This window comes from Chiloscyllium plagiosum, chromosome 5 (genome assembly GCF_004010195.1).
Source record: "Chiloscyllium plagiosum isolate BGI_BamShark_2017 chromosome 5, ASM401019v2, whole genome shotgun sequence".
NCBI lineage: Eukaryota > Metazoa > Chordata > Chondrichthyes > Orectolobiformes > Hemiscylliidae > Chiloscyllium > Chiloscyllium plagiosum.
In genome coordinates, this window is record NC_057714.1 from 84,117,232 (window position 1) to 84,136,616 (window position 19,385).

A 19,385-nucleotide genomic window follows, 5' to 3' on the forward strand; every position below is an offset into this window, starting at 1 on the left:
TCACTGCCATAGAAGGCTGTGGAGGCCAGGTCATGAAGTATATTTAAGATGGAGATAGATAGGTTCTTGATTGTCAATAGGTTCAAGGGTTAGGGGCAGAAAGTGGGAGAATAGGTTTGAGAAACATATCAGCCATGATTGTATGGTGGAGCAAACTCGATGGGCTGAATGGCCTAATTTCTCCTCCAATATCTTATGACCTAAACTAGTTACTGACCACAAATGTTCAAGATTGCATCACTTGGACACAAGAGGGTGGAAATGATTGCTCTACCAGGGTGAATGACCAGAGGGAAGAAGAGTATTGGTTTAGAGGTGCTTGGCAACAACGGTATGCCTGGAATGGAGAATAGGTCGTACGAGGATAGGTTGAGAGTGCTCGGCCTTTTCTCGTTGGAACGGCGAAGGATGAGGGGTGACTTGATAGAGGTTTATAAGATGATCAGGGGAATAGATAGAGTAGACAGTCAGAAACTTTTTCCCTGGGTGCAACAGAGTGCTACAAGGGGACATAAATTTAAGGTGAAGGGTGGAAGGTATAGGGGAGATGTCAGGGGTGGGTTCTTTACCCAGAGAGTGGTGGGGGCATGGAATGCGCTGCCTGTGGGAGTGGTAGAGTCAGAATCTTTGGTGACCTTTAAGCGGCAATTGGATAGGTACATGGATGGGTGCTTAAGCTAGGACAAATGTTCGGCACAACATCGTGTGCCGAAGGGCCTGTTCTGTGCTGTATTGTTCTATGTTCTAACAGTAGAGATAAATATGTGGTTGATCCCATCAGTTGTTGCAGCAATGTTGGTGCATGTCGGGCCAAAGCCTCGAGTTAGAAATGCTGAAAGATGGTTATGCTTCAAAATGCCCAATTTAATTTAAAGTGAAACAGAACTCTCTGTAAGGGGATGACAAGTTCATACTAAACTTATTTACAGAGACAGACCCATGATGTGATTGCCATGGGGAAGTAAACCCAGGCCAAGAACAACTGAAAAGGAAGTGACAGATTCACATCTTGACACAGAAAAAGGAATGCTACATTTTGGAAACTTATACAGAGATATAGGGGGAGAGACAAAAGAATTATTGCTTTGAAGAGAAACAACTACTGCTGTTAAGTGCAAAATGCTTATAAAAGTTTGTTTTCTCTTGAAAAGGAAGGACTTCTGGAAATTTAAGAAACAAGTCACCAAGTTGTTCTTTTCTGGAGGAAGTCAGTTCTACATTACGCTGATCGATTAGAATTATTTTTCAGGCGGGCACAGCAAGATTCAGTGTGATGGTGGGGAGAAGTGGGCCAGCTGGAAAGATGGGATTCATTAGGACTTAATCTTTCTTTGCTGAATACTTATCAGAACAGTGCACAAAGTAACAAAGTCTAATAAGGAACATCTCAGTTACATTCCAAAACACTGAATTAGTTTACCTCTTTCCTTTGCTTAGTGAATTAGTTTCCTATTAGGCACTCCCAAGAGATAATCAATTCGACACTTCTTCATTTTTGAAATCTAACAGTCTTGACATGAAGGCTAACATTTCATTACCTTATAGTGATTCGTGTGCACCATTGATCAAATTTCTTTGTTGTTTCCACAGTTCATCTCTTACTACCAGGAAATGTTGTATATTTGAGTCTTTCAGATCTACAGTGAAGGGGTGACTTTCCCCATTTTGAACTATAATGCTATTTTTCTAAGCTTTTTCTTCAACTTTATGGTTGCCTCTTTCTCCCATGTGTTGAATCCAGTCAGCATCACCAATAATTAGCTCTTTTCTCACCAAACCAACTTTCTAATTGTTCTTTTCACTTCTCATCTTCAGCTTCTTTCTCTAAAGTCCTCAAATATGTTATCAGCTGCTTTTTCCTTTCCCATTTTTTCTAGAACCCAACGTATGGACTCCTCAAATCAAATTTCCAGCCTGCCATAGTACTGAACCAACAGATCAGATGCAAAACAAAAACAGAAACTGTGGGAGAAACTCAACTGGTCTGGCAGAACCTGTGGACAGAAATTAAGAGTAACCATTTCAAGTTCAGTGAACTTTAAAAATGGATGGTCACGAGGAAAAGGTGGTGTATATGCTAAAAGGACAGGATGGCGACAGGGTGAACAAAGGAGTGAATGATTAGGCAGAGGCAGAGTCCAGAGAGAGAAAGAGAGAATGACTGTTAGGCAAATAAAGGGATGGATAAATGGTAAGCGAGAGAGTGAGAAAAGCTACTAATGGGGGCTGGAAGTGGGTGAAAATGTGTTACTGTGCCGAAAGCAGGGCCTGGGATGTGGGATTGGGTAAAGGACACAGAGGAAGATGTTCAGTTTCTAAAATTATTGAACTCAGCTCTGATCTATGCTCTATAATTCTACCATTCAAGTTGTGAATGGTAGTGGATAATCAAACAATTCATTGGAGGAGAAAGCTCTACAAACGCCCCCACTCTCAATAATGCATAACCAGAAGATCAATGCAAAAGACAAGATCTAAGCTTTTGCAGCAATGTTCAGCCAGAAGTGCCGAGTGATGATCTGTCTCAGCAACACAGATGCCAGCCTTCAATTAATTTGATTCACTCCATCTGATAGCAAACAATGGCTGAATGAACTTGACAATATTCTGATAATATTACAGAAGACTTGTGCTTTGACAAATTGTGATGACAAAATCCAGATAAAGCAGCCTATTTGATTGTCACTCTATTCACCATCTTCAATATTCATTCCCTTCATCTCAAGCAGGAGTATTTATCAACTGCAAGATAAGACCATAAGATATAGGAATGGAAGTAAGGCCATTCGGCCCATCGAGTCCACTCCATCATTCAATCTGGCTGACGGGCATTTCAATGCCACTTACCTGCACTCTCCCTGTATCCCTTAATTCTTTGAGATTAAGAATTTATCAATCTCTGCCTTGAAGACATTTAACGTCCCAGGTTCCGCTGCACTCTGTGGCAATTAATCCCACAGGCCCACCATACTCTGGCTGAAGAACTTTTCCTTGTTTTGGTTTTAAATTGACCCCCTCTAATTCCCCTAATATCCCCTCCTGATGGAAACAAATTCCCAGCGCCCACCCTTTCTAAGCCATGCATTATCTTGTAAGTTCCTATTAGATCTCCCCTCAACCTTCTAAACTCTAATTAATACAATCCAGGATCTTCAGCCATTCATCGTATGTTAGGCCTATCATTCCAGGGATCGTCCATGTGAATCTCCGCTGGACATGCTCCAGTACCAGTATGTCCTTCCTGAGGTGTGGGGCCCAAAACTGGACACAGTTTTCTAAATGGCGTCTAACCAGAGCTTTGTCTGAGGAGCACATCGCTGCTATTACATTCCAACACTTTGAGATAAATGACAAATATTACATTTGCTTTCTTAACCACAGACCCAACTTGCAAGTCAACCTTTAGAGAATCCTGGATGAGCACTCCCAGATCCCTTTGTACTTTGGCTTTAGGAATTTTCTCACCGTTTTAGAAAATAGTCAGACTCTGTATTCTTTTTTCCGAAGTGCAACACCTTGCATTTGCTCACGTTGAATTTCATCAGCCATTTCTTGGACCACTCTCCTAAACTGTCTAAATCTTTCTGCAATCTCCCCAGCTCCTCAGAACTATCTGTCTGTCCACCTAACTTCGTATCATCAGTGAACTTCGCCAGACCCCAATACTGAACCCTGTGGGGCACCACCTGTCACTAGCTGCCATTCCACAAAAGAACCTTTTATCCCAACTCCCTTTGCCTTAAGATGCACTGTGGTAACTTATCATGGCTCGCTCCTCCAAAGTATCTTTCAAACCCATAACCTCTACCACCTAGAAGGGCAACAGCAACAGATGCAAGGGAACACTGGGACCTGGAAGATCTCCTTCAAACTTCAATCCTTTCTTGTAATTACAGTATTGTTGCTGGGTCAAAACCCTGGAACTCATTCACAAAGAGCACCTTGAATACACTGACATCCCAAGGGCTGCAGAGATTCAAATAGGGCGCACATTAACTACCTTCTTGAGGGCTAGGAGGGATAAGACGGCTGATTCAGCCAAAAATGCCCACATCTCATGAATAAATTGAAACATGAGACAAAGGAGATTTGGACAGAGCCTTGGTGAGGCCAGTTTGCAGCATTATATATAACTTGTTTTTTTTTAAAAGTATATAATTGAGATAGAATCCTGGCATGTAAGGCTTATCTTATGACAAAAAAAAACTAAACATGTTGAGCATTTACCAGTTGGATTTTAAAAGATTGAGAATCTTTTTGAAACATGCAAGAGCCCAAGAACATTTCTCAGACAGGATGTTTCCCCCTCTCAGTGAGACTAGAACTGGTGGGGGGCAGTTCTGGAAGTCTTGCTCTTCGGTCACAGACAAATAATTGTTTTGCTCTTGGCCGTTAGCTTTTAATTTTTATCCCCTAGAAAACAGTGGCAACTAGGTCATTGAACTTATGAAAGGCCGTGTTACATATATTTTTACTAAGGACTTAAGTATAATAGGTAGCAGGTAGAAAATTGGAATTGAAACCATAACCAGATAAGCCATGATTTCAGTAAATAATACAGTTCACTTAAAAGGCTGAATGGCCACTGTAGAAAGAGATTTTAATGAATACGTTAGTGAGCATCTGACATTAGATGTGATGTAACTTGGACTGTGGTCATGTTGCAGGAGCATGCCAGGAGGCTAGGACTTACAGCACAGAGCATGATGCTCTGCTCAGCCTTACCATCATATACAATCTCCTGATAAACTTTATTTGAAAGTAATTCTGAAATCTGGCCTAAGCTTGCATGAACTGAGGAACCCATACTAGGACTTCTGTTCTGTTCTTCTACTTCTGTTCCCAAATCCTTAGCTTCTATATTGGAAGACCAACTGATGCATAGCTGTCAGTTTCATGCATTTTCAGCCCATAATCTCCCTTCAGATATATTCCCACTCTTAATTCTGAATAGAAATGCACTGCGATGCAGTAGTGATGTTTCAAAATACCATCTGTTCTGATATAACACGATAGTTCCGTTCCTGTGCAATCCTGTAAATTTAACTGCAGCACCATTTAAACCATTTGGACCAGAATCACATTGTAGCCAATACAAGTAAGGAAAGTCCACGTTTTACAAATAATGGATGTAAGTTTGCTCATTGAGCTGGAAGGTTCATTTTCAGACGTTTCGTCACCATACTATCATCAGTGAGCATCTGGTGAACCACTGGTGTTATGATGCACTTTCTATTTGTGTTTAGGTTTCCTTGGGTTGGTGATGTCATTTCCTGTGATGATGTCATTCTTGTTCTTTTTCTCAGAGGATAGTAAATGGGGGTCCAAGTCGATGTGTTTGTTGAAATACCATGCTTCTAGGAGTTCTTGTGCGTGTCTCTGTTTGGCTTATCCTAGGATGGATTTATTGTCCCAGTCGAAGTGGTATCCTTCCTCATCTGTAAGTAAGAATACTAGTGAGAGTGGGTCATGTCTTTTTGTGGCTAGTTGATGTTCATGTATTCTGGTGACTTACACACAGATGAGGAAGGACACCACTTCGACTGGGACAACACATCCATCCTAGGACGAGCCAAACAAAGACACGCATGAGAATTCCTAGAAGCATGGCATTCCAACCGGAACTCTACCAACAAACACATTGACTTGGATCCTATTTCCCATCATTCTATGAGAAAAAGCACAGGAAATGACATCACCACTGGAAATGCCATTACCAATGGAAGGAAACCTAAACACAATTAGAAAGTGAGTCATAACACCAGCGCTTCACCAGAGGTTCACTAATGATGTCACTTTGTATGGTAACGAAACATCAGAAAACGAACCTTCCAGCTGAGCCAGTAAACTTACATCCAGAACCTCAACCTGAGCCACAAATCTTCTCCAAACTCGCTGATGGCCTAAATTCTTCAATTGTGTTATCACCAATTTGCACTGAAGAAATGCATGTTATGGCAGAACCAACCGTATACGGAATAGATACGATTCAAACAAGGAAGAAAAATTCCAAGGGATGGATTCATCATTTGTGGTTTGTGAAAAAAATTTAAGGATAGTATAAAACATATATAAAATGCACTTGATTCCCACACCGTGGGCGGCACGGTGGCACAGTGGTTAGCACTGCTGCCTCACAGCGCCTGAGACCCGGGTTCAATTCCCGCCTCAGGCGACTGACTGTGTGGAGTTTGCACGTTCTCCCCGTGTCTGCGTGGGTTTCCTCCGGGTGCTCCGGTTTCCTCCCACAGTCCAAACGATGTGCAGGGTCAGGTGAATTGGCCATGCTAAATTGCCCGTAGTGTTGGGTAAGGCGTAAATGTAGGGGTATGGGTGGGTTTCGCTTCGGCGGGTCGGTGTGGACTTGTTGGGCCGAAGGGCCTGTTTCCACACTGTAATCTAATCTAATCTAATAAATAAGAAAGCTTACAATTGCAAGAGGATAGATGGCAGCTCAGAAAACTGGACAACACATAAAAGCAGTAATGCATAACTACGATTAACAAGAAGGAAAAAGCACAGTATGAGAGAAAGCTAACTAGAAGTATAAAAACAGATAGTACAAGTTTCTTCAGATTTTTAGAATGGAGTTAACAAAGTGACAGCTTTTGCAATGCACAAATTGCTGCTGGGCACATGACCAACATTCAGCAGTAAATGTTGTTTCAGAAATTTACAAAGACTCCATTTTCTACCATTTCAGCAAATATCACTAAATGGCTGATTTAAAAAAGGAGGCAGAAAGTAGGAAACTACACAACTCTTTCAAACTCTCTTCCTCAAAAGAAGGTGGAAGCAAAATCTCTGAATATTTTTAAGGTAAAGATCGAACGATTTCTGATTAGCAAGGGGCTGAAAAGTTATCGGAGATCAGCCACGATCATACTGAATGACTGAAAAGGATCAAGGAGCTGAGTAGCCTACTCAAGCCCTGTATTGATATGATCGTTCACCCTACTATTGTAAATTAGCAACTGTGGCAAAGTCTGCCTTTAAGATGATGACATACCAGTTACGTAAATACAACTGGACTATCATTTACTTGAGTAGCAATACACAGTCTGCACTGACACAGGGTTCGAATTGCCTGACATTTCATAGTATAAATGGTCTAAAAAAGCAAATTGTTAAGTTTTGGATTGATGTATAACTCTCAGTCCAACTTCATTTCAATTTTTTTTTAAAAAATGCTTCACAAAGTAGTCCAGTTCTGTGTGGCTGTAAGAACTTGATTTAAATTGCCTTGACAGTTTTTGCAATGTACAAGTTGCTGCTGGGCACACTACCCCGCCCAGGTAGAAAGCAGCCACATTGGGCAATAAATGATGTTTTAGAAATTTACAAAGACTCCATTTTCCACCAAATTCAGTGGGAAAGACCACAACTGGATGTTAATGCTACCAGACAAAAATATTAACTTGGATCGTGCTCTGTAGACTAAGCAAAAGCTGCATTCAGAAATGCACATAAAAGGTACTTTGAAGCATCACCGTTTCTGGTTTTCTAAGTGATTTGTTTGAAGCACATCACTGTTTACTTCCATGATTGGCTGACATGATGTGCAAAATTGACTGTTGAACTTGGCAATATCAGCTTCAATCATCATTCTGGCGCACAAGCTCAGTTGAGAGACCCTGGACGGTTCCTTGTAAGGCTTTATACTCCTTTAGAACATAATGGTGCAATAAAAAGACCATTCATTCCATCAAACGTCTTCCTTTTATCATCTACCAGATCATGCTAATATAATGCCCTGATTCAAAAAAGGAGGGAAAGCAGACAATAGGAATCTGTAGACCAGTTATTTTATCATCTGTCATTGGGATTGACTATAATCCATTAGTAAGGAAATAATATTAAAAAAAATGGGTGCTGGAAATCAGAAACAAAAACAGAAATTGCGGAAAACTTCAGCAGATCTGGCAGCACATGTGGACAGAAATCAGAGTTTATGTTTTGGGTCCAGTGACCCTTTTTCAGAACTGATGGTAGTTTAGAAAAAGGTGTTTATGATGTGCGGGGGGTGGGTGTTAAGGAGTAAATGATAGGAGGAGATAGAGCCCAAAGAGAGAGAACAACAGTTGGACAGACAAAGTGGATAATCATCAGCCTAGGAGAATGAAGAGCTGCTAATGGAGACTATTCATGACTAACAGTGGGTAATGGGGAATCCAAAATGGTGGCATCCTGTTAGAATCGCATTTGCTGGGCTCTGCGCCACAACATTGACCCAAAAAACTTGAACCTGTCCCATTTGCTGTGAGTAATAATGCAGTAAAGGAGCAAGAAACCCAAGAAAACAACTTACTTTTGTCCTTGCTGCTGGAGAATGCCAAAAAAAAAAAGAGGAAGTGCGTCTGGGGCCAGGGCTACGGCCCAGCCCTCTGAAGCAGCAGGCTTCCTTACTCACCAGACCCTGGTTGAGGAGCTGGCCAAATCTCGCGAGGTCCTGGGGGAGCAGGCAAGGGAAAAAATAGTCAAGGAGAAGTTGGCTCCTGTATCTGCTATGCTGCAAGACCTGGGAAAAACGACCGATGAACTCGAGCACCGGGTTTCAGGGGTAGAGGCAGAGACTGACTCCTCCAAGAGCCAGATTGAAGCCCTGGAAACACAGGTCTATGGTCTGTTGGATCTGGTAGACGATCTCGAAAACAGTGGCAGAAGAAAGAACCTGAGTGTTGTTGGCATACCGGAGGGGACAGAAGGTGAGCGGCCGGTGGAGTTCTTCGAAAAGTGGTTCTTGGAATTCCTTAATGTGGAAGCTGGAAAGGGAAGATTAACAATTGAGAGTGCCCACTTCCTGTTCTGGTAGGGTTCCACCATTACAAAGACCAGCAAAATGTCATGGAAGCCTGTAGAGCAAGAGGGAGGGATTCAAGGGCATTGGTATCTGGTGGCTCCAGGATCACGTTCTTTCAAGACTTCTTGGTGGCAGTGATCCAGAAGTGGAAGTCTTACAATGGCATCAAGAGGAGATTGAGAGTGCTTGCGATTCAGTATTGTCTAAGATATCCAGCAGTGCTTTGAATCAATCATAATGGATCCATACATTTGTTCGACTCGCCAAAGAAAGTGAAGAACTTTGTGGACATGTTGACTTAAGTCAAACAGCCGAGTAAGTGTAGAGGACAGAGATGTTTGGGTTTGTTCTTCTTTAAAAAGGACTTGGTGGAGTCTCCTTTCTGGTGATAAGTTGTGTTAAATGACGTCCGGAATGGATATTTATCTTTAATCTCTAAGTTACGTTAAGGGATGGGTGACATATTTCTTTTTAGTTTACTTGTTTATAGTACTAACCTTGCTCTTAGGTGTTTCTTTTTCTCTACTGGGTGGTCGGTGTATGTGGCGTGACCCTAGCTGGGAGGAGTTGAGAGGGCGGTTGGAATGGTTAGTAGGGTTGAATGGGAGGTAAATTCCTCCAATCAGTGTCTTTGGCAATTTTTTTTTTGTTTTTCTGTTTTTGCTGTATATAGTTATTGTAAGTTTTGTAGATTTGTTGGTTGTAGTTATTTTAGTCTGCATAGTTTTTGGGTTTTGTGGATTCTTTTGCATTAAAGCTCAGCGATCTGTCGTTCAGGTTCTTCCTCTCTGGAATCTAAATGGTGCTATAGAAGGTTATGGCAAAGGATATGTTTAAGTGATGCACCTGGAATATGAAGGGAAGTCATTTGCCTGTCAAGAGGAAGAAGGTATTTTCCAGCCTTCAAAGGGAGAGGGTGGATGTTGCCTTATTACAAAAAACACACCTGGATGATGCAGAGCATTTGCAGCTGTAACAGATGGGCATGACCAGGTTTATTTTTCATCTTTCACTACGAGGAGTACAGAGGTGCCCATTTATTTAGAAAGAATCTCCCACTTAAGCTGTTAAGAATGTATTGAAGACACACACGGGAGATTGTAATCCTTAAAGCTTTGATTACATGGGGAAGAATACAGGATCTTAAATGTTTACTGTCCCCCGCCCCACCCCCTTATGTTCTTGACAGACGCATTTTCTAGACTGGTTAATCTTGCATCTCTGCATATTATTGTCGGAGGGGATTTCAATTGTCTAACAGACCTTACCATGGACAGATTGCCCAAAGGCCCTCCGATAGCTTATTTACGATCTAAACAATTAAGTGATTTGTGTGCTGGATTGGGGTTGGTAGATGTTTGAAGGCACCTTCACCCTTCAGGCAGGGACTTCACATTCTTTTCAAACCCACATAAATGCCATACCAGGATTGATCTTTTTCTGAACCCCCTGCAGCACATCTGGGCTTGTTGGAGTCATGTACAATTGGCAATATCACTACTTCCAATCACACCCCAGCGTATTTTTTTTTAAGATTACTTACAGTGTGGAAACAGGCCCTTCGGCCCAACAAGTCCACACCGACCCGCCGAAGCGCAACCCACCCAGACCCATTCCCCTACATTTACCCCTTCAACTAATACTACGGGCAATTTAGCATGACCAATTCCCCTAACCTGCACATTTTTCGACTGTGGGAGGAAACTGGAGCACCTGGAGGAAACCCACACAGACATGGGGAGAATGTGCAAACTCCATTTAGTCAGTCGCCTGAGGCAGGAATTGAACCTGGGTCTCTGGCGCTGTGAGGCAGCAGTGCGAACAGTTAAGAGGAAGGATACTGTGGTAGGCTCGAGGCACTGGTGACTGGATTCCTTCAGACTCAAGGATAGCACGTTTATCGAATTATTTTCTACTGAGTTCAGGGCTTTGTTTTAGATATTAACTCAGGCTTGGCCAGTAGCTCATCCATTCTTTGGAAAATAGCTAAAGCCTATGCCAGGGGCTTGGTTATTTCCTATTCAGCCAGTTAGAACCAGCTGACAGGTGAGCAGCAATACTTGAGGAGGCATACTTTGACAGCCTTCTCTGGCTAAACTGCAGAGATCACTGCGCTCTGGTCTACACTGAACTCTATGTTCACATGGACAGCCAAATAGGAGCTTACATTGTCAAGTCAAAGGTTGTTTGAACATGAGATAGGCCGGGCAAGTATCTTGCTAGGAAAAAGAATGTCCCCCCACTCCCCTTCCCCCCCACTGTTATCTTGATCAGGGAGGACACTGGAAATTTAACCTACAATTCTAATAAGATTAATGCACATTTTGGAAATTTTACTCTGAAAGCTGTGAGAGTGGGAGGGTTAAGATGGAGTCTTTTTTTTTTTAAAGAATTTGGAGCTTCAGGGAGTGACCTCTGAACAATAGTCTCTCCTCAAAGCCCCATTGTCAGAGCAAGAGGTGCAGGAGGCTCTGAGGCAGCTTCAGAATGGAAAGGTGCTGGGTCCTGACAGGCTTCCCAGTGAGTTTTATAAGGAAGTTGTAAGTATATTGTCAGGACCAATGCTTAGTATGTTTAATGACTCACACAGTTGTAGCCACCTCCCACCATCTCTAAGAGAGGCGAACATCTCTCTCATTCTTAAAACAAGGGGAAGACCCTGGAGGACTGTGCTTCCTATAGGCCCATGTGATTCCTGAACATTGACTTCAAAGTCCTATCTACGATTCCGGCATTAAGGCTAGAAACTGTACTGTCCTCCATCATTGAGGACGACCAGACAGGGTTCATAAAAGGTCGCAGATCGATGGATAATGTCAGGAAGTTAGTTAACATGATCCAAGTATGTCAACAGCAATTGATACAGGGATTGGTGGTCTCCATAGATGCAGAAAAGGCATTTGACTGGTTCAAGTGGCCATTTTTTAAAATACTTTAAAGCAGTTTGGCTTGGGTGAGGGTTCATAAAAGGTCGCAGATCGATGGATAATGTCAGGAAGTTAGTTAACATGATCCAAGTATGTCAACAGGTTCCAGCAATAAAGTTTCAACTCTCCATAGATGCAGAAAAGGCATTTGACTGGTTCAAGTGGCCATTTTTTTAAATACTTTAAAGCAGTTTGGCTTGGGTGAGACTTCTGTCAGGTGGGTGGAGGTTTTGTGTAGTGACCCTCTTGCTGCGGTCCACATCAATGGTGTGCAGTCAAGCAATTTCAATATTTGTAGGGGCAGTCGACAGGTCTGTCCCTTGTCACCACTGCTTTTCATAGTGGTGATCAAACCGTTGGAGGCAGCAATACGTAGGGATCCCAATATAAACGCAACAGAAGTGGGGAAGAAGTCACAGAAGATCGCATTATATGTAGATGACGTTCTCGTCTCCTTATTAAACTTCAAAAATGCCACACTTGATTCAATACATCAATCTACTTGGTTGCTTCTCAGGTTATAAGAGCAACTTGGTGAAATCAGAGGCCATGCCCATGCTTGATCCTGACGGTTTCCCTTTAGATGGTCACAGGAAGGCTTTTTCTACTCAGATATATTTGTTAGTCCAGTTTTTGATCCAGTTTTAAAGCCAATTTTGCCCATTTATTTGACAGAATCAAGCAGGATCTTCATAGAGGGGAGGCGCTTCTGATCTCTTGGTTAGGTCAGATAGCCCTCATTAAAATGAAATTCTGCCCCACCTGTTGTATCCTTTGTGAATGCTTCCTCTGCTTTTTATGAAGCAAATTATTTAGAAGACTGAAATGCTGGTTCAGTTCTTTTATCTGGTATTGTAAGCAACCCCTAATTAAATTGACTAAACTGCTGTTACCTTACAGACTGGGAGGAGTGCGCCTCCCAGATATCAAAAACTACCAGTTAAGCTCGTGGCTATCTTATGTGAATGACTGGGCCCAGGCGGGGACCTTCCCTCACTTTTGTCGAACATCGAAGCATCTCAGGCAAGCTGCCCCCATATTGGCCTGCTGTTCTTAGACAAAATGAGAACATTTAATGAATATTGCCATGGTCCAATAGTAATCAACACTGTCAAGGCATGGAGGGCAATGCGTCAGGGTGAGGGCAATATTGCCAAAACATCATTTTTGACAACCATAGTTGGTATGCCGGGCTTTCAGCCAGGGATGACGGACTCTGGGTTTCAACTATGGGCAGCCCAGAGGCGTGTCTTGCCTGGCTGATTTATTTGAAGGGGACACATTGATGTCCTTTGACTAGTTGGCTCTGAACTATGAGTTGCCCAGTGCAGACCTCTTTAGATTCTTTCAAATTAGAAATTTCATACAAAAAGAGACCGCACTTCTAACTGGTTCTTTTAGGTCCGACATGAAGAAGAGGGTGTTGAGCGCTGAAGATACAGTAACTGTTAGCAACTCTTTTGATCTATTGGGAGAGGGTCACTTGGATGAGACTGAACGGCTCTAAGATATGGGGGAAGGAGCTGGACGTTGAGATCTCTTCTGAAATGTGGGAGGATATCTGGGAAAATGCAAGGATCTCTATTTGCAATAGGACCCATGCTTTGCGATTGAAGATTCTCCACAAGGTCCATTTGGCCCCAGGCAGCCTCGCTAAATTTAAAGCGGGAGCATCTCCAATGTGTCCTAAATGTAAAGAAAGAATGGACATGCTTATTTATTGTCTTCGGTCCTGCTACATACTGGAGCACTGTGGGAGGCAAACTAGAGAAGGCCTTGGGGACGGAGGTGGAGATGGACCTGGTATCTCCTCCTCTTGGCTTTGTTAATTCACTTTCATTAGATATACACAAAAAAGGTCTATCAGTATCCTCACTTTTTGCGCAAGAAAGAATATTCTATTAGGGTGGGTGTAGGACAATCCCCCAGGGCTGGAGGGCTGGCCTAAGCTAGACATGGAGCACATTCCCTTGGACTTTCTTACGAGTTTGGTGCACCATAAAACTGAGAATTTTTGAGATGTGGCAGCCCCTTTTTGGTCTACCTGGGTACACATTTGTCCACCATACTTATAAGAGCCTTTATACTGCCATGGCATTTCTATGTAATGAATCTGGTATCCAGAGGGGAGGCACTATGAACACATGAATATGTATAAAGTTATGGGCTTGATGATCGAGGGCTAATGTTTTGTTTCGTTGAGCTGTGCTATTATTATTATTATTACAATTAAGATTCTCCTTTTTTAGCTTAGTTATTAGTTTTTTTAATCTATGTAATTAATGGGTTTGTATTTTTAACATTGGTTTGAATTGTTTGCTTTTGTACCTGTTGTAATATTCAAAAAAGTCATTTTTCCTTTTTCAATAAAAATATATTTAAACAAAAAAACAATGGGTTGTGTGTAATAATAGACCATGTGATAACAAGGCCTGGTGTGTGGAGCTTGGGGTAAGGACATGGGAGAAGGTATCTCAAGTCCTAAGATTGTTAAACTCAATATTGAACCCTGTAGAGTGCCCAAGCTGAAAATGAGGTGCTGTTCTTCCAACTTGCACTGAGCTTCACTGGAGCACTGCAGCAAGCCTGAGACAAAGATGTTGGCTGGGGAACACGGTGGTGTGTTGAAGTGGCAGGCAACTGGAAACTCGGTCTTTTTTGCAGACAGAATGTAACTGTTTTGCCAAGCAGTTACCAGTCGACGCTTTATTTCCTCAATGTAGAGGAGACCACATTGTGAGCAGTGAATACAGTGGACTAGATTGAGTGAAGTGCAGGTAAAGAGCTGCTTCACCTGAAAAGTGTGCTTGGGCCCTTGGATAATGACAAGGGAGCAAATAAATGGGCAGGTGTTACACCTTCTGCAATTGCAGAGGAAGGTGCCATGGGCTGTGTACAGGCGGGAGAGTGTTGCAAGTGTAGGAGGAGTGGATTAGGGTATCCCAGAGATAACAATCCATGCAAAAGGCTGATAAGGGAGGGGAGGGGAAGGCAATGTGTGTGTCTGGGTGTGGTATCCCACTGGAGGTAGTGTAAATGATGGCTAATGATCCTCTGGATATGGATGCTGATGGAATAGTGAAGATAAAGGGGACCCAATTGCTGATGTGAGATGGGAGAGAAGTGGGGAGACAAGTGGGGAGGGCTGACGTGTGGAAAATGGGTCAGACCTGGCTGAGAAACTCAGTTGAGGAAGAAGGTGGACACTTTGGATGCCACCTTGTTGAAGCTGGCATCATCAGAACAGACGTAACAGAGACAGCGGTACTGACAGAATAGAATCTTTACAGGAGGCAGGGTGTGAGAATGCATAGTCAAGGTAAGATTACAGATTACATTACAGTGTGGAAACAGGCCCTTCGGCCCAACAAGTCCACACCGACCCGCCGAAGCGAACCCACCCTTATCCCTACATTTACCCCTTACCTAACACTACGGGTAATTTAGTATGGCCAATTCACCTGACCCTGCACATCTTTGGGCACCCGGAGGAAACCCACGCAGACACGGGGAGAACGTGCAAACTCCACACAGTCCGTCGCCTGAAGCGGGAATTGAACCCGGATCTCTGGCGCTGTGAGGCAACAGTGCTAACCATTGTGCCACCGTGCCACCCAAACTGTGGGTTTGGAGTGAATGTTGGTGGTCAGCCTACCCCAGAAATTGAAACATGTCAAGGAAGGTAAGGGAGAAGACAGTGATGGACGAGAGAGCTGAGAGCAGGATGGAAATTAAAAGCAAAATTGAGGGAAGCCAGCATCGATGATATAATCAATATACCAAAGAGTGAGCTGTGGGTGGAGGCTGGAATATGACAGGAACAAGGAATGTTCCAAGTACTCTACAAAGAAACTAGCGTAACTGAGGGTCATGTGGGTACCCATGTTCACCCCTAGGACTTAAAGAAAATGAGAGGGTTTAAAAGAAAAGTTGTTCAGAGTGAGGATGAGCTTGTCCAAGCGAAGGGCAATGATGGTGGATGGGGACGGTTCAGAAGAAACAAAGAGCCCTGAGACCATCCTGATGGGGAATGGACATGTAAAGGGATTGCATGTCCATGGTAAAAAAGAGGCGGCTGGAGCCTGCAAAGTGCAAATTCTAAGACTGCATCAAGTATCAGAGGAATAACAGATGTAAGAGGGAAGGGACTGGACAAGGGAAAAAGCAAATTGAATCAAGGTGGGAAAGTAATAACAGGACATTGAGAATATCAAAACACAACCCATCCGTCAGCATGATTTTATGAAGGGTAACTCATGTTTGACTAATTTCCAAGACTTTTTTTGAAGATGTAACAAGGATAGTGGATAATGGGGATCTTATGCATGTGTATATCTGGACTTCCAAAAGACATTTGATGAGGTGCCGCTCAAAAGGGTAATATACCACATAAGATCACATAGAAAAAGGGGTAATTTACAAACTTGCATAGAGAACTGGCTATCGAGAGAAAGAAGAGAATCAGAATAAATGTGCCTTTTTCTGAATGGCAAGCTGTAACTACTGGGGTGCCACAGGGTTTGGTTCTCAGACTCTAGTCATTTACAATCTAGATTGATGACTTAGATGCAGGGATAGAAGGCACTATAGCCAAATTTGCAAATGGCACTAAAATAGGTAGTTGAAACTTTATTGCTGGAACAGCACAGCAGGTCAGGCAGCATCCAGGGAACAGGAAATTCGACGTTTCGGGCACAGGCCCTTCTTCAGGAATGAAGAAGGGCCTGTGCCCGAAACGTCGAATTTCCTGTTCCCTGGATGCTGCCTGACCTGCTGTGCTGTTCCAGCAATAAAGTTTCAACTTTGATCTCCAGCATCTGCAGACCTCACTTTCTCCACTAAAATAGGTAAGAAAGAAAGTTGAAATAAAAAAGCAATTACAAATAGATATGGATAGGTTAGGTGATTGGACCAAAATTTGGCAGATGGAGTATGATATGGATAAATATGAGGTGATCCATTTTGATTGGAAAAATAAAAAGGCAACTTCTTCCCTAAATGGAGAGAAACTTCAGAGTGCTTCGATACAGAGGGACTTGGCTTCCTCATGCATCAATCACTGAAAGGCAGTATGCAGGTATAGCAAGTATAAAGAAGATAAATTGAATTTTGGCATTTATTACTGAAGGAATAGAGTATAAATGTAGGGAAGAGTTGCTGTAACTGTACAAGACATTGGTGAGACCTGAAGTACTGCATACAGTTTTGTTCTCCTTAGGGAGGAACATAGCTACATTGGAAGCAATTCAGAAAGATTCACAAGATTGATTTCGGAAGCGAGGGGTTTATCATAGGCGGAGAGATCAAGCAAGTTAGGCTATACGCTCGGACTTAGAAGAATCAGAGGAGGTCTGCTTGAGGTATATAAGATGCTAAATGGGACTGACAAATCAAGAACTAGAGGTCATAATCTTAGGAGGGGTAGCTGATTTAAATTAGAGATGAGGAGAAATGACTCACTGAAAGGGCTGTGAATCTGTGGAATTCCCTATCCCAGAGAGCAATGGGTGTTGGACAGTGAGGAAATTTGAGGAGATAGACACATTTTTAAAATTAGTAATGTGTTGAAGGGTTATGGAGAGGGGGCAGGAAAGTGGGGTTGAGGCCATGATGTGATCAGCCATGATTGTAATGAATGGTTGAGCAGGCAAGAAGCTTAAATGTCACCTCCCAACCTAGCTCTTAGGTTCCTAAGAAATTCTTCTTCAACTATTTCACTCCATGAAACAATGCTGCATAAATGTTCCTTGAACTTAAAGAAAACCCTGATCATTTTGTCTTGCATCTTCAACACAATCTTGATCTACTAGCCTTTACAGACAAGTGCATCACCTTTTCTAGTTCAGATGCAGAAAACCTATGCCTCATGGAGCATTTGACCTCCTCGCTCTTAGCTGAGCTATCCAGCTCATTTCTGAAGGAAATAACTAACCAAGTGTCAACTGCTTTTGCTTTGAGTCAGCTTCCAATAAATGCTAATCATTCGTCTCTTAATTAGTGTTATGCAAAATAATTTAACACTCGTAGTACATCTTATATACTACATATATAATTTAACTGACATTGACATAATATATTTATCTCAGTCATTTAAAAATAATGCTTTCCTCAGACTAGATCCCACAGTTCTGAAATGTTTCTTCTTAAAGTTCTCTCAGTTTGGAAAGAAGTACCAAAATCTTTTAATAGCACATATATTATAGGAGAAATTGGCCTTTAAACTCTTTGAGCCTGTTCTGCTAATAATAAGGTCATGACCGAACTTTGACATTAACTCTTTTTTTCCTGACTTGACCCCATAATCCCCCAATTCCCGAAATGCTCAAGAATCTATCAATCTTAGTCTTGAACATAGTCTTTTGTGATAATGAATTGCCTACGATTCACAAGCCACTGAGTAAAGAAATTTCCCATCTCAGTCCAACAACTTTGCATCTAATCTGTCAAGCACTCAAAGAATTTTATATATTTCAAAAGGATTATTTCTTCGTCTTCTACACTCCAGGATATTGTAGGCTCTTTTCACACAATCTCTCTACAGGACAACCTTCTAACAAATGTAGTGAACCTTCACTGCATCCTATCCACAGAGAGTATATCCATCCTGCATTAAGGGATCAAAATGGTGACAGCACTCCAGGTGTGGTCCTATCAATATCCTATACTGCAGCAAGACCTCTAGAAGGGCTAATGCCTGAAAGGTCGAATCTCCTGCTCCTCGGATGCTGCCTGGCCTGCTGTGTTTTTCCAGCACCACATTTTTCTACTCGTGTACTCGAACCTCCTGGTCATAAATGTGAGCATTTGCTTTCCTATTTGCAGGAATAAGCTATTCAGTTCTTCAAGCCTGCTTTTATTTAAACATTCGTTGAATGTGGCCATCACTGGTTGGCTATTATTTATTGCCCGCCCCTAGTTTCCATTGAGATTGATATAACTGAGTGGTTTGCAAGACAATTTCGGAGGGCAGTTGAGAGTCAACACATTGCTCTGGATCTGGAGTCATTTGTTGGCCAGACAAATTGGGGATTGCAGGATTCCTTCCCTGAAGGACATTAGTGGGCCAGATGAGTTTTTCTGACAATCAACAATGGTTTTGTGGTCATCAGCAGACTCTTAAATTCCAAAATTGCTTTATTGACATCAAATTCCATCATCTGCCATGGCAGGATTTGGCCACTATTTATTATGATCATGGCTCATAACAGCCTGTCCCTACTTCCGCCCCATCTCCTTTGATCCTGTTAGCCCCAAGTGCCACATCCAACCTCTGTCCAAAGTTGTACAATGCTTTGCCTTTGACTGTTTTCGGTGATAGTGAATTCCACAGGCTCACCCATCCTTTGGGTGAAGGAATTTCTCCTCATCTCAGTCTTAAATGGTCAATCCTGGATCCTTCGACTGTGACCCCTGGCTCTGGACTCCCCCAGCATTGCTAAGATCCTTCCTGCACCTGTGTCATCTAGTCCCACTAGAATTTTTATAGGTTTCTATGAGATGACCCTCATTTTTCTGAGCTTCGGCAAATATAACAAAAACCAAAGTTGCTGGACAAGCTCAGGTCTGGCAGCATTTGTAAAGAGAAATCAAATCCTAACCAATTCAAGCTATCATCATACTTCAGTCCTGTCAATCCAGGAATCAGTTTGGCAAAGCAT

General features: G+C 42.4%; 1 protein-coding gene across 9 annotated transcripts in view; it reads right to left on the minus strand.

The window, feature by feature from the left end:
• mpp7a (membrane palmitoylated protein 7a) overlaps nt 1-19,385 on the minus strand; it is a 429,268-nt gene that overhangs the window by 130,362 nt on the left and 279,521 nt on the right. The window lies entirely within an intron of this gene.